A 14,102-nucleotide genomic window follows, 5' to 3' on the forward strand; every position below is an offset into this window, starting at 1 on the left:
CAATCGGTTTCAATCCCACCGCTCTGGAAATTTTGTATTTATCTCTTATCTGACCAGTTGGTTCAGTTAATGGAGCTTCCACTTAACAAGCTGATTTGAATCAAATATGTAAAATAAAAAATACAGACAAAATGTACAGAGCGGCAGGTTCCCAGGACCAGGTTTGAAGACCACTGGGCTAGGAGATGTGGCAATAGTAAAGGGAAAAGAGAAATCAAAGACCATGGCGGTGACGATGGTGAAGAATTGTCAATTGGTGGTGAGAAAGCTGGAACAGGGCAGGGGTAGAAGCCAACATCCTGATCACTGAAATGGAGGGGACTTGGGATGCTTCCTAAGTCCTGAGTAGCAACCAGTTGGTCAGTTGAAGATTCAACACTGGATGCAATTAATTCCTAAAATGCATTATAATTATTTCATTTTTGTTGTTTTTGCACTTAAAAAACCCCCGGATGTTTTAGGCCCCATTCACACTACTTTTGCAACTTTTGCTACGTTTGCACCTCCCGTCCACACTAATACAGCAAAAATGGAGACCCAAAACGGAGAAGTTTAGAAACGATGACATAGTAGAGGCTCACTCTCGGCTCTATGATTGGGTGTCATCAGTCATGGCGTATATCTATGCTAGCAGATGTTGTGCGAGTAAATTCTGCATTTTACAATGCTATAACTGCCTACATGCACCAGAGGCAAACTGTTATTCAAGCGATCTGTGACAATTCCCGTGTGCAGCGGCGGTATCTACCGTACATGGAGTGTCAGTTTTGGGTTAAGCCGGGAGGAACCAGTGCATGGTGGGATAATTTTATCAATGAAGTTGTGTTTACACCGGCATGCGCATGCCCAAAGTTAGAGAATGGTCACGTGATCCACGTTTTCAGTCGTTTTAATGTAGACGGAGATAAATTCTAATACACATCTAAAACGCTGGTATGGACGAAGATCGTATTCGTTTTAATTCTCCGTTTTTAAACTAAAACGCAGTAGTGGATGGGGCCTTAAAGTTGAACTTACCTCTATTTGAACACCTGACATCCAAAGCACATATAAGGTTGAGGGCCTACTAATTTCATGATCTGAGAGGCTACCATCAACAGTACTAAGTAAAGTGTTCGGTGATCAGGACAGCTGTACACGGAATACTTCACTGGCCATGTCGTCTGAACCAGCAAAGGCAAACAGATCCTTTACAACACATGAGCAAATATAGAAATGACAAATCAGAACTATACACTGAATATACTAAATGTGCAGAAAGAACTTACAAATTAGCTAACACAAAATACCTGAATTGGTTGAGACTCAACAAATTTCCTTGTTTTCCTGATGCCATCAGGGTACTGAAACTGTATTGCAAAGCCTTGCTCCGGCTCAACAATTTGACATAGATGTGCCCTCCTTTCAGCAATTTTCTTTAAAAAAAAAAAAATAAATGTTACACACACACATTATATCATATACAGGAAAACTTGATTAAAACAGAAAAAAGTAAATAAATAAATACCTGTCTTCGCCTTTGTTCAAAGGATTCAAACTGGCGCCGCTGATGATCCTTTAAACATAATGAACAGATAAATAAAATGATTACATTTATTAAGTTTATAACATTATTCAAAGTTAATCACAAAGTCCAAAACAAAATCTTATTTTGAGAACATAATATGCTTTAATTAAAGCATATAGCAAACTACAAATAAATATGTTTCACCTGATAGATAATGAGAATGCTGGTTACTTACCTTGCTACTTGTTCCTGCATTACCTACATTTTCTACGGTTCCACAAATTGGATCCTATCAAAAAAATTACACTAAATCAGAATACAGATTTGTATTTTTATTTTGTTGTTCTTGCTGACTGACAAAAAGTTTATATTTTACACTTTAGAATGAATATTTTATAAAACAGTCACAGTTTGAAAAGAGGTGGTTTGTCTTAAGCATTTCATATGGGATATATTGTAATAAATAAACTGATCATGTATTTCTGAAGAATCATAATTGAGATAAACTGACAGTTCACCTCATTTCTGCTCTGATGTTGTGTGCCAGCCCGAACTGGATGTGTTCTGTCAAACAGGCAGCATAGTCTTTAAAACAAGTTTTATTTTTAATGAAATATAATTAGTTACAATACTAATAGCTTCCTGATGAGCACAAAACATTTATTTTCCCCCGAAAACCAAATACTTTGCTATCCGCATTAATTCCAGAGCTCTATTCTTTTATTAACAATTACCTTGTTTGTGTACCGGTATATTTTTTTCTCATAAGCAATTTAATGAGAAAAATCTGAAACAAATTTGATATTTAATGAGCTCTAGCCCCATAAAATATGAAAAAGCATCCTGTGAGCAATAAAACTGTATTCTGGGAAGCTTTAATATAGAAGTCAGAGGTTGGATCTGTATGTTGCCAGGTTGTTAGGACTGCCTAGTGACCATTTAATAGTCTAATGTAATTTGGGAACTTAAAAAAAAAAAAAGAGGTTCCAGTTCTCCATTTGCATAAAGATCCAGGATCTGGTTCTAGCCACATCACTGATAACAGCGGCTGCAAAGAGCTCAGGTTTTCTGGTCCTGAGAAACGAGTATGTAAGTAAATAAAGAAAGTGAGAAAAACTTACAATAGTACTGCTTTGACAGTTCACCTCATTGCTGCTCTCATGTTGTGTGCCAGCCAAACTGGAGGTGTTCTGTCAAGAATAAAAGGCAGGATAGTCTTTAAAACAACTTTTCTTTTTAATTGAATATTAATAGCAACAATAGTAATGGCATCCCAGTTAAAGCAATGCAGGATCAGCAAAAATAAATAAATACATTTTTGTTTTTATAGCATAAAAATGTATTTGGGATATAATATTTAGTAGAATAACTTGTTGTTCTTACCTTAAGCCTCACATATACCGCTGACCTGCCAAACTGTGGACATGCTTTTATAACTGCAGGGCAAACTGAGCTCAGCTCAACAGGTATTGAGGTATTCTCCTCCTGTCAACTCTGCAGATTTTCAATTCCACCCTCTCCAATTATCGGAAATGCTTCCCTAATTTTCTGAAGAAATGCTCTCTCATTCTTTGAAAATGGCACAACTAGTTTTTTAACCATTGTACCGGTTTAGAGAAAAAATTCATGAAAATAAAATATGGATATCACAAATAATGATAATAATGGTCACAAAATAACCACATTTAATGTCTCTTTAGAAACAGAAAGCACTTACGTTGTGTTGTGATGAGATGCTCCCCGCTATTTTCAATGAAAGAAATCCTAATGATGCTCTGCCTAGCAGCTCTCCTCCTAGTCGTAGCTGGGACTTCATTGGGGATGTTGCTTTGGAACATTCTCAGTCTGATAAGAAAGCATTTATTCCATAATGCAAAGACATGGTGGGTTATATTTTTGAAGCCCAACGCATCACTTCTGATAAGTGTTACATCCATGTGTAATTTTTCTTATTTTTCAGCTTAGTTAAGTGACTGCTGTGGACGTTTGTCCATGTTATGAGAAATGATAAACGATAATGAAGGATCCTTACGAAAATTAACCATGGTTTTACTACAAATAAAACCAAAAAACCATGGTTACTATAGTTAAATCATGGTAACCACAAAAGAACCATGTTTTCCTCCTATAATCGTATTCAGGTTGCATCCGCTTGCTGGTATATAATACCTGTCATCAAATATTTTTTATAAAAGAATTGTAGTTTACACCAGAGACAAAGGATTGTGACTCCTGGCACAAATTCTGGCAGCTGATACATACAGATGTATAATAATAATAACAATAATAATAAACAATACATCTATGGGGTTTCTAAAATCAGAAGTTACTTTCAGGTATGTAAGTAACCCTAGTTGCTCTCTTAAGATAACCTGCTCCAGAACGGCTTCTGTTTCAGGGTTAGTTCACTTCAGCGAAGTGTGATCTACTGACAAGGCTTCAGTGGGCGTGAAAGAGAGCACACAACATTATAATTTTACAATATGTAATATAGCTTATTATATACAGGTGCTTCTCAATAAATTAGAATGTGGTGGAACAGTTCATTTATTTCATTAATTCAACTCAAATTGTGAAACTTGTGTATTAATTAAATTCAATGCACACAGACTGAAGTAGTTTAAGTCTTTGGTTCTTTTAATTGTGATGATTTTGGCTCACATTTAATAAAAATCCACCAATTCACTCAAAAAAATTGAATACTTCTTAAGATCAATTAAAGAAAAAACATTTTAGTGAACTGTTGGACCTTTTTGAAAATATATTCATTTATGGTACATGTCCTTAATACTTAGTAGGAGCTCATTTTGCTTTAATTACTGCTTTAATTCAGCGTGGCATGGAGGTTATCAGTTTGTGGCACTGCTGAGGTGGTCTGGAAGCCCAGGTTTCTTTGACAGTGGCCTTCAGCTCATCTGCATTGTTTGGTCTCTTGTTTCCCATTCTCCTCTTGACAATGGCCAGTCAAGCACACCAACACCATGGTCATTTAACCAACTTTTGGTGCTTTTGGCAGTGAGGGTAGGTGCCAAATCTTGCTTGAAAATGAAATCAGCATCTTCAAAAAGCTGGTCAGAAGAAGGAAGGGAGCATGAAGTGCTCCAAAATTTATTGGTAAATGGGTGCAGTGACTTTTGTTTTTTTAAATAAACAATGGACCAACACCAGCAGATGACAAATCATCACAGACAGTGGAAACTTAACACTGGACTTCAAGCAACTTGGGCTATGAGCTTCTCCACCCTTCCTCCAGACTCTAGGACTGTTCTCATCTGAAAAGAGGACTTTGGACCAATGGAAGACAGTCCAGTTCTTCTTCTCCTTTGCCCAGGTAAGACGCCTCAGGAGTGGCTTAACAAAGAATATGACAACTACAGCCAAATTCCTTGACACATCTGTGTGTGGTGGCTCTTGATGCCTTGACCCCAGCCTAAGTCCATTCCTTGTGTAGTTCACTAAAATTCTTGAATCGATTTTGCTTGACAATCCTCATAAGGCTCCGGTTCTATGAATTTTGTTGTGCATCTTTTTCTTCCATACTTTTTTCTTCCACTCAACTTTCTGTTAACATGCTTGGATACAGCACTCTGTGAACAGAAAGCTTCTTTGGCAATTAATGTTTGTGGCTTACCCTCCTTGTGAAGGGTGTCAATGGTTGTCTTCTGAACAACTGTCAGATCAGCAGTCTTCCCCATGATTTTGAAGCGTATTCACCTTATTTTCCATGGCAACAACGGTGCCGCCATTGGACTCGTTTTGTCATCTTACTTCCGGCTGAGGGACCGGATGTAACGTACCTAAGCTAGTGGCTGGCTAGATAACAGAACGAACAGAAGTATGATATATGCTCAGTTAGGGGCTGCATAACAATTGTATTAAAAAAAACAATTGCACCAACGATGTAGCGAACACATTGTGAATGCATTATGTGAATGAACATTGTGAAGCGGTCGGAGTGTTGTGGTGCACTTTACAATTTACACCCACCACCTAAAGAAGAGAAGCACCTGAGGAAATGGATGAAGGCGCTAAATTTGAAGCGCCCACCCAAGCGCTCTTATGTGTGTTCGTACCATTTCATGGACGGGAAGGCGACTGACGAACACCCTTACCCCGAGAAATGGCTCGACTACGATGTCCCGTTAAAGAGGTCACGCTGGGGGATGAAAAGGTTGTCAGATTCGGGTAAGCTAACCTTAACTAGATATGTGTTTGCTCGCCTAACGTTAGATTTATGAAGTCCGTTCTATGAATACATTTATGATCAGTAACAGGTAGTTAACAAAGTACAACGAATGTTCCATGATTACCATTGTCCACCTATTTATTTAATATTTACGGTAGTACAAGATATTATAGTACATTACAACAGCTAACATTATTCCTGCTACAGAAACTGCAGGTGATAACAGGCCAGCTAGCCTCATTTCTCATTCAGATCCTGACCTACGTTTGAACACTACAGTTAAGAGTGTGTATACTGTTTTGTCTCTAATGCATCTCTCTCTCTCTCTCTCTCTCTCTCACACACACACAGTTCTAAGTTCGGGTCACATAATATATTAATTCTCATGATACATTGTAAGTACTAATGTAAAAATGTTTAATTATTTCCACAGATGTATCGATGACCGCCAGTGATGCAGTGGACAACTGTGATCAGAGGGTGATCAGATCCACATGCCCCTGATCTTGCTGAAAGTCACCAGAAGTTACCTGCTGTGATAGTTATTTTTATGAACCTTTACAAAGTCACCAAAAGTTACCTGCTGTAATAGTTATTATGAACCTTTACAGTGTCACCTGACATTACCTGCTGTAAATAGTTTTTATTTATTTATCTTAATTTGATCTTTTTTTTTCATCTTTAATCTCTGATTTGAAGGAATAACTCATTTCAAGTTTGCAAGTTAATTCCATCTTGGTTTATTACATATGGAAATTAAATGTCGAAATTTTACAGGATGGTCAGTAGAAGGTGTCTCTTGCTTCCTGAAAACAACAAACACTGATCAACACATCACAAATGATTTTATACAACTTAAATTAAATTATCCATGTTCTAAAAAACAAATCACAGTCTGTCTCTTGTTTAACACAACTGATTTAAAACAACTTATTTCATATAGTTAGTCTTCACCCAAACCCTCTACATCACATCCCAATTACCTAATATCCTATCCTTAACCTAATTAGTCTCATTCCTGCTTATTTACAAAGCTGCAAATATCTTGTTGAAAGCAGCAGGTCACCTGCCTGAAACTCATCTGAGACGAGGAAGCATACACTTAAAATAAAAGGTGTGTAGTCTAGCTACAGTCTTGGCACAGAATTGCTGATTGTGTGGCACATGTAACTTGCTGTGATGCAACCCAGATGAGCAGCTTACAGGCCCTCAGCCCTGTACAGAACATGGCAAACCTAAAATACATTTCAAAGATTTTACAGTTCTCTTATTTCAGAATCATTCATTATTATTACACTTGACATTAACCTTATTCATTGATTAGACTTGATGTACACCTACCAAATCTTACCTTTACCTTACCTTTTGCATATACACTGTGTAGAATTAAGAGGCAAGTTGATTTTCTTATTCATATTTTTTTGGTAAAATTTACCAATTCCAAACCAAACCAATCTTAACTATTAATTTTGCATTTAATCTTTTATAAGTGATATATAATCTTTTTTTTGGCTTGTTTTATCTGTAAAATAAAATCTGCCTAATCATTATGCATACCTGGCTATACAGCGTTTTTCACTTCCAAGTTCCAGCCTCCTCCTTTTCTAATATGTAATTGATAAACGTTCACTTACCTTACTCCACTGTGCTATTAAGTTATTAGACAAAATACTTAGTCTGATGATGGTCATCAAACACGTTATTATACTTTTAAACATTTATAACTTCATGTATATTAACATCACACACACACAAAACTAACCAGCACCACGCTGAGAGGTTTAGACTGCTCGACTGGCTGGTTGCACGTTCAATTTTAAAAAGACGAGAAAACCCTCGCTGTGTAACAGTACACGACCCACTGTCTCACTGTAAATACTGGTAAGCCTCGGTACATTTTTTTAATCATTTTTCCTTGCTGCTCCATCAACTCCTCCTGACAGGGCAGTTAAATTTAAAGGTTAACTCTGGCCACTTCTTCATATCGTCTAACATTACCCACGTTAACAGCGTCGATGGATGGGACAATTTGAGACCATTTTATCGTCGTAAGACGTTTTCATCGTGCTCCCAATTTATAACATAACGTTCTTTGTCATTTCGCCACATTTATAGCTAGCTATAAACAATCGTACAACTACTAAACTAGTAACCGGACGTGCCGTATCGGTTTAGCGGAAGTCGGATGACAAAATGCGGAAATGCGAAGTATTAAAAGTGGGCGGGGCGGAATAAGGTGAATAGAAACAAACTGAAAAACAATTTTGAAGGCTCAGGAAACCTTTGCAGGTGTTTTGAGTTGATTAGCTGATTGGCATGTAACCATATTCTAATTTGTTGAGATAGTGAATTGGTGGGTTTTTGTTAAATGCGACCCAAAATCATCACAATTAAAAGACGCTAATACTTAAACTACTTCAGTCAGTGTGCATTGAATTTATTTAAAAATTTGAGATGAATTACTGAAATAAATTAACTTTTCCATGACATTGTAATTTATTGAGAAACACCTGTATATTTATTTGTGAGATTTCATTGTGGTATGGAAACAGGGTCAGCCCAGGATTGTAAAGCCCTGCAAAGCGTTGTGCTCTCAGCTAAGCACATCTCCAGAACATCTCTACCCTCTCTGCAAGTCATCAACACCAGGAAATGTATGTCTATGGCTTTAAAGAACCTCAAGGACTCCACCAACCCTGGAAACCCATTGTTTAATCTGCTACAGTCATGCAGACGCTTCCACAATCTGCAAAAATGGAGAGGATCAGGAGGCGTTTCTACCCTCATGCTATCAGACTACTAAAAATGGACATTAAACACACTGCACTTTAGAGACTCTGCTAGTGTAGGGTTATCCAATACCTCCCTGCGCACTGCACTTGTTGGTGATAAGCTAGCTATGCAACTCATCTTCACTGCACATTGTTTTCATCTCTGCACAATTATGTGTGTTGTAGTTTAATATATTGTGTATATTTCAATTGTATTTACATTTCTATTTTTTTTTTTTTTTTGCAAAGTCTAAAAAGATCATTCCAGGCCTAAATTTCACTGCTTGTTGTGTCATAACTGGTACATGACAAAAACAATTTTGAATCTTGAATGATGAAGCACTAATATAAGTAATAAATAAGGTAATATATTATTCTAACATTGTTATTATATTTTTATATAATTTTTATTACATTTTATATAACAGTTATCTGTATAAATTATAAAACACTATGCTAGGGTGATGTTTATTATATATGTGTATATATGTATGTGTGTGTGTGTGTATATATATTTTATATTATTATCTCAAACATGGCTTGGCATTTTCTATAATGTCTAAATTGTACATCAAATATTAATTAATATATAATTGGCATTAAACAAACAATATAATTCATATTCTCAAGGATTAAATATTAAGATGGGGAAAAAATATTGCACATAGCTGACGGTAAATTAACTGTGCTTTCTTCTACTGCTTTGTGCTCTCTATCAAATTGCTTGTTAAGTGACAGCCAATCAGAGGGCTACCCTCCCCCACTCGTCTGGAGCCACCTAGATTTGCTTTGGCATGAGGTTTGACTTTGTAGCGAAGGGAATCAGGATGTCGTCGAATAGAGATTACATTAAAGATATGGGTGAAAGATTTAATACAATAATTGAAAGAATTCGAAACACCCAGCAGCTTCCTGAACAGACGTCCTCAAATAGTCTTGTTGAAAGGTATTTATTTCAAATAATCTGGAAAATATCTGCAAAGTACAAAATGCAAAGCGTAGTTGTTCAAATTCACTAACCTTTCGTTATGTTCAGGATGAAATCATCCCATAAATTAAACTGCTGTAAGAGTGTATCAGAAATATTTTTCTTTTCAAAAAGTTTTTTATAAATCTATTACTCAACCTCAGTCCTGATCAAAGCTGCCTTATATATATATATATATATATATATATATATATATATATATATATATATATTTTTTTTTTTTATTTATTTATTTTTTTTTTTTTTGGTTTACTCGATGAGGGTTTGGTGGGCTTTTTTGATGTGGAATCGGTTTGTTCTTATGTAGCTTTGGAAGGCATCTGAGGACCACCTTCCTAGAAGCTTGGATCTGCTGCTGGGAGAGACCTTTTTGAGCTGCTGAGGTTGCTGCCCCAATGCGGAAAGAGTAGCTTGAGAAGTTTTTTGCTGGGATTCCTGAGTGTTGGAGGACGGATTCGAGATGTTTCTGAAACCAGAAGCGGGTGACTGGTTTGTTGGAATCGTCTATGAATAGGGGATCGAGATGGGATTTAGCTTGGGAAGTTCTCCACTGGAGGCATGCCAGAACGGCTTGGAATGGTTGAATGGGTGATTAGAGTTTGAAAATGTAAATGAAATGGCCTTTCTTGGTTTGATCTGTCTTACTTTGTTTAATCTAATATGATATGGTTTCGTTGTCTATGACTGATAAGTCAGATGGTGGGGTGGGTTTTAGGATCGAATTTGGAGGTGATGGCGAGTTCCGAGCATCTAAGGAAACCGAAAAAGGGTAAAATGAACGTGGCATCTAAAGTGCGGGCGATATGGAGAGACAGGTAGCCGGTGCGGAGGGTGTAAATGCATTGGGTGAGGATATCTGATGTTATGGGTTGTCTGGTGTCGGGACGGTTTGGCTGGGATCGTTGAATTCCTTTGATTAAGAGGGAGGTTTGTGAATTATTTATCTCGGGTGAGGGGGCGCCATATATCAGTTTGTGGAAAAATTTAATGCCACTCAGATACCCTTTGATAGAGTCAACTTGCAGGCTCTTGATGCTGTTAAGGTACGATATGAATGAAGTGATTGTGAGGAGAGAAAAGTCTGGGAATGGTAAATTATAGGATATGTGGAATGATTTAAAACATCTCCACGCGGTCACGTAGGTTTGGAGGGTTCTGGGGGAAACTGCTTGGAGGATTGTGTCGAGTGATGTGTCGAGGAGGGGTTTTAGCGGATGTGTTACGGGAATATCAGTTCTGAATATGGAGGAACGGGCGTTGGGAAATTGTCTGCCCCTGGAGCCAGCGTCCTGAATTTCTGAAACAGAAAGCGAGAGAGAGAGTCAGCGATTTGATTTTCTGAGCCCGGAACGTGTTTGGCGACTAAGATGAATTGGTCGCACACTGAGATCCAGGTGAGGCGTCTTTAAAGAGGCATTATAGCCTGCGAATGAGAGCAGCCTTTATTATTGCAATGCACTGTTGCATCATTGTCGCAATGCACCAGAATGCTGCTAGTGGTCCATTCTTTTCCCCACAGAAAGGCTGCTACTACTATGGGGTAGATCTCAAATAATTCAGAGGACAGAGGTATATCCTGTAATTGTGGTGGCCAAGGAGACGCGAACCAGCGACCTTGGTAAAATCCTATGAAACCAACCGAGGGGGCAGCGTCTGTGAACAATCGGATATCGTCTGGGGACCAAACGAGGTGGTGGTAGAAAAGAGATAGGCCGTTCCATTGGTTTAGGAATGTTAACCATAACTTGAGTTCGTTGCGACATGCTTGGGTTATAGAAATGCGGTCCTCTAGTGCGGGGACGGAGGACGCTAGCGAGAGGAGGTGCGAAATGAAAGGGCGGCCTTGCGGAATAATGCGCAAAGTGAAATTTAGGTGTCCCAGCAGGGATAGTAGTTCACGTTTAGAACAATTTGGGTTGTCGATGAGGGTAGATGAGACTAAGATGATTCGGTCGATTTTCTCTTTGGGCAGGGATGCTTGGAATTTGTCTGAATCCAATCTAATCCCGAGGAACTCGATGGATTTGGCCGGACCCATCGTTTTCTCTTGAGCAATAGGAATTCCGAGTTTGTAAAAGAATTTTTGGGCCGTAAGGAAATGTGCCGCTGGTATGGCTTCGGGGGGCGAAATTATTTAAAAATCATCCAGCAGGTGAATGAGGTGGGGAATGGTGTAATTATTCGAAAAGATCCAGCAAACTGCTTCTGATAGAATGTCGAAAATTTTTGGGCTGCTTTTGCATCCGAAGGCAGACCTGCCAACATGTACGCATTTTTCGTACTCTGCACGCATTTTGACCCATAAGTACGCTTGTACGGTTCGCTGCTCTCTAGGTACGCATTTTGTTGCGTCTCGCATTTCGGCGATTTCAGTTTCTATGCAATCTATGACGCTGATTCTGCCGCTGATCCACAGCGAGTACGTGGAGTGAAAAGCTTTCGGCCAATCAGAGTGGTGCATGTTAACCCACCGCCCACCTGCCCCTCCTATCCACAAGCTTAGTTGGCAGTTAGAAAAGTGGTGGAACTGCTTGAAATCTAAAAGTTTTAGACAGGTCAGGTGCTGATTAACGCAAGATAAAGGTAACAGTTAGGCTATGTTTAGCCTAATTGAATTTATGGACATTAAAAATTACCTTGACATGACATCATAACAAGCAGTCCAGCTGTGACGAGCTCAGTTCAGTTCACGCGTTCATGTAGGCTAACATGTAAGGGTGGCCCTGCCAATAACGCACCTAAAAGCTGTCACAAAGAACCGGCAAAAGTAATGATTATGAATATTTTATATTTTATGAATATAATTATTAATAAACATGTGTTTTCTGTATCAATGTCGTATCGACTGCAAAGATAAAGTTGACGATGCTGTCTCGCGATCTTCGCAGTAGTGAACGCGCCAGAGAAATGCACATTTCATACGGATTAATGTTACATAAGCAGAGAACAGTCTGTTTTCTTTCGTTTTGAAGTGTTCTGTTCAACCCTCTTGAGTCAGTTAAAGCGTATACGCGTTATGAGTCATTTTCTCCTGGTAACCCCGAAAAGAACTTAAATTACGCTTTCAGTTTTTGATCGTACAGATAAGAGCAAAATCGAATCTGTATAGCGGCTACTTTTAGTTGTATGCAGACATAATAACAACAAAACTTTGTGCACATAAAATGAAGATAACAAAGAAGGTGTGCTGTTTGCAGCCTTTGTCTGCTGTGATATTCATTTACAAACACGTCATTAAAATGAACTGTAACTCAGTGAATACTCAATGAAGAGACATGAGAGAGATATCTATAGAAAGATTGACATGTCTACTTTTAAACTAAACAAGTGCCGCCGAAAACAAATATTCTGTGATAAAGTAATCCATATGAAAACAACGCGATGTCCGTTTTTCACGTCTCCCTTCATTATCTTCTAATTCGACCACGCCCCCGCGCTGAACGCTCTATTCAGATTCTAAAGTTAAATAAAGTTTTTATTTTTATTTTACTGTTTGCTTCGCGATGAGAGGAATAAGATATAAGTCACCCCAAAATGTGATATGGTTGAGTATTTGAGATTTGGATTTCCTCAGAAAAAAAGAATGAAGCACTTTATTCAGCAGAGATCATAAACACGAGTAAGTCTCTTATTATTTATTTATATACTTGTACTAGTTTTCATATAACGTATAAACATTTTACTAGTTAGACTTTTTCCAAACTATAATTCCTGACTAAATGTATAATTAAGTGAAATATATTATGAAGTTTCAATAACAATATGCAATATTATACCATTAAAAAGCTTGATGTAAGTAACATAAATGTAACAAATAAATGTAACTGTAAAAAAAAGTAACAAACAATGCTGTTCTTTCAATTTATTTCCCAGAAAAAACATGAAAAAAAATATTCTCAGCTCTTTTCAACATTAATAATAATCTATTAATGTGAGCACAGAGATGTTTAGTTCTCTGGTGACAAAAAAGTCATGATTACCTCCAAAGGCAGCATTTGTTACAAAGAGACTTTCACTGATGCACTACTTAAAAAAGCCAAATCTGCAACCTTTAACAAGTTAAACAATGCAAGTTTAAACACTTTGCATGGAAAATTATTTAAAAAAAAAGTTGTTTGTTTTAAGCAAACTGATTTTGATATTGATAACTGCTGGTTTTGCACATTTATTTAATGTTTTGATTTATTTATTTAGAAAGAATGTCCTCAGTTAAATTTTATTTCTGACAAGATTTTCAGGTGGAAGAAGTTTCCATGGGCTATGCCTCCAGTACAAAATGTCCGGAGTGATTGCAGAAATTGTATAACATTTATGTTCTACTTGTATATGTTATGGAGTAACTAATAAGTCTTAATTGGTGAAAGGATATTATGTGTATAATATGTATTATAGTGTTAGGTATCTCATAGGTGTGTGTGCAACGGTGGAGCATACATTGGCGGTGGGTGGTAAGGTTCGCGCGCGTGGGGGTGGGGGTGTGTACAGGGTTCCCGCGGGGTCCAAAAAAGCCTTAAAAGCATTGAATTTATTAATTTGGAAATAATACCTTAAAAAGTCTTTAATTTTGATGTCTGGGTCTTAACAATTGTGCTGTATGTAACTTATATGTATTGTAATTTTCCTCAAAAGTTTCATTTGTCAACCACGATT

Source organism: Carassius auratus, chromosome 28 (assembly GCF_003368295.1).
Source record: "Carassius auratus strain Wakin chromosome 28, ASM336829v1, whole genome shotgun sequence".
NCBI lineage: Eukaryota > Metazoa > Chordata > Actinopteri > Cypriniformes > Cyprinidae > Carassius > Carassius auratus.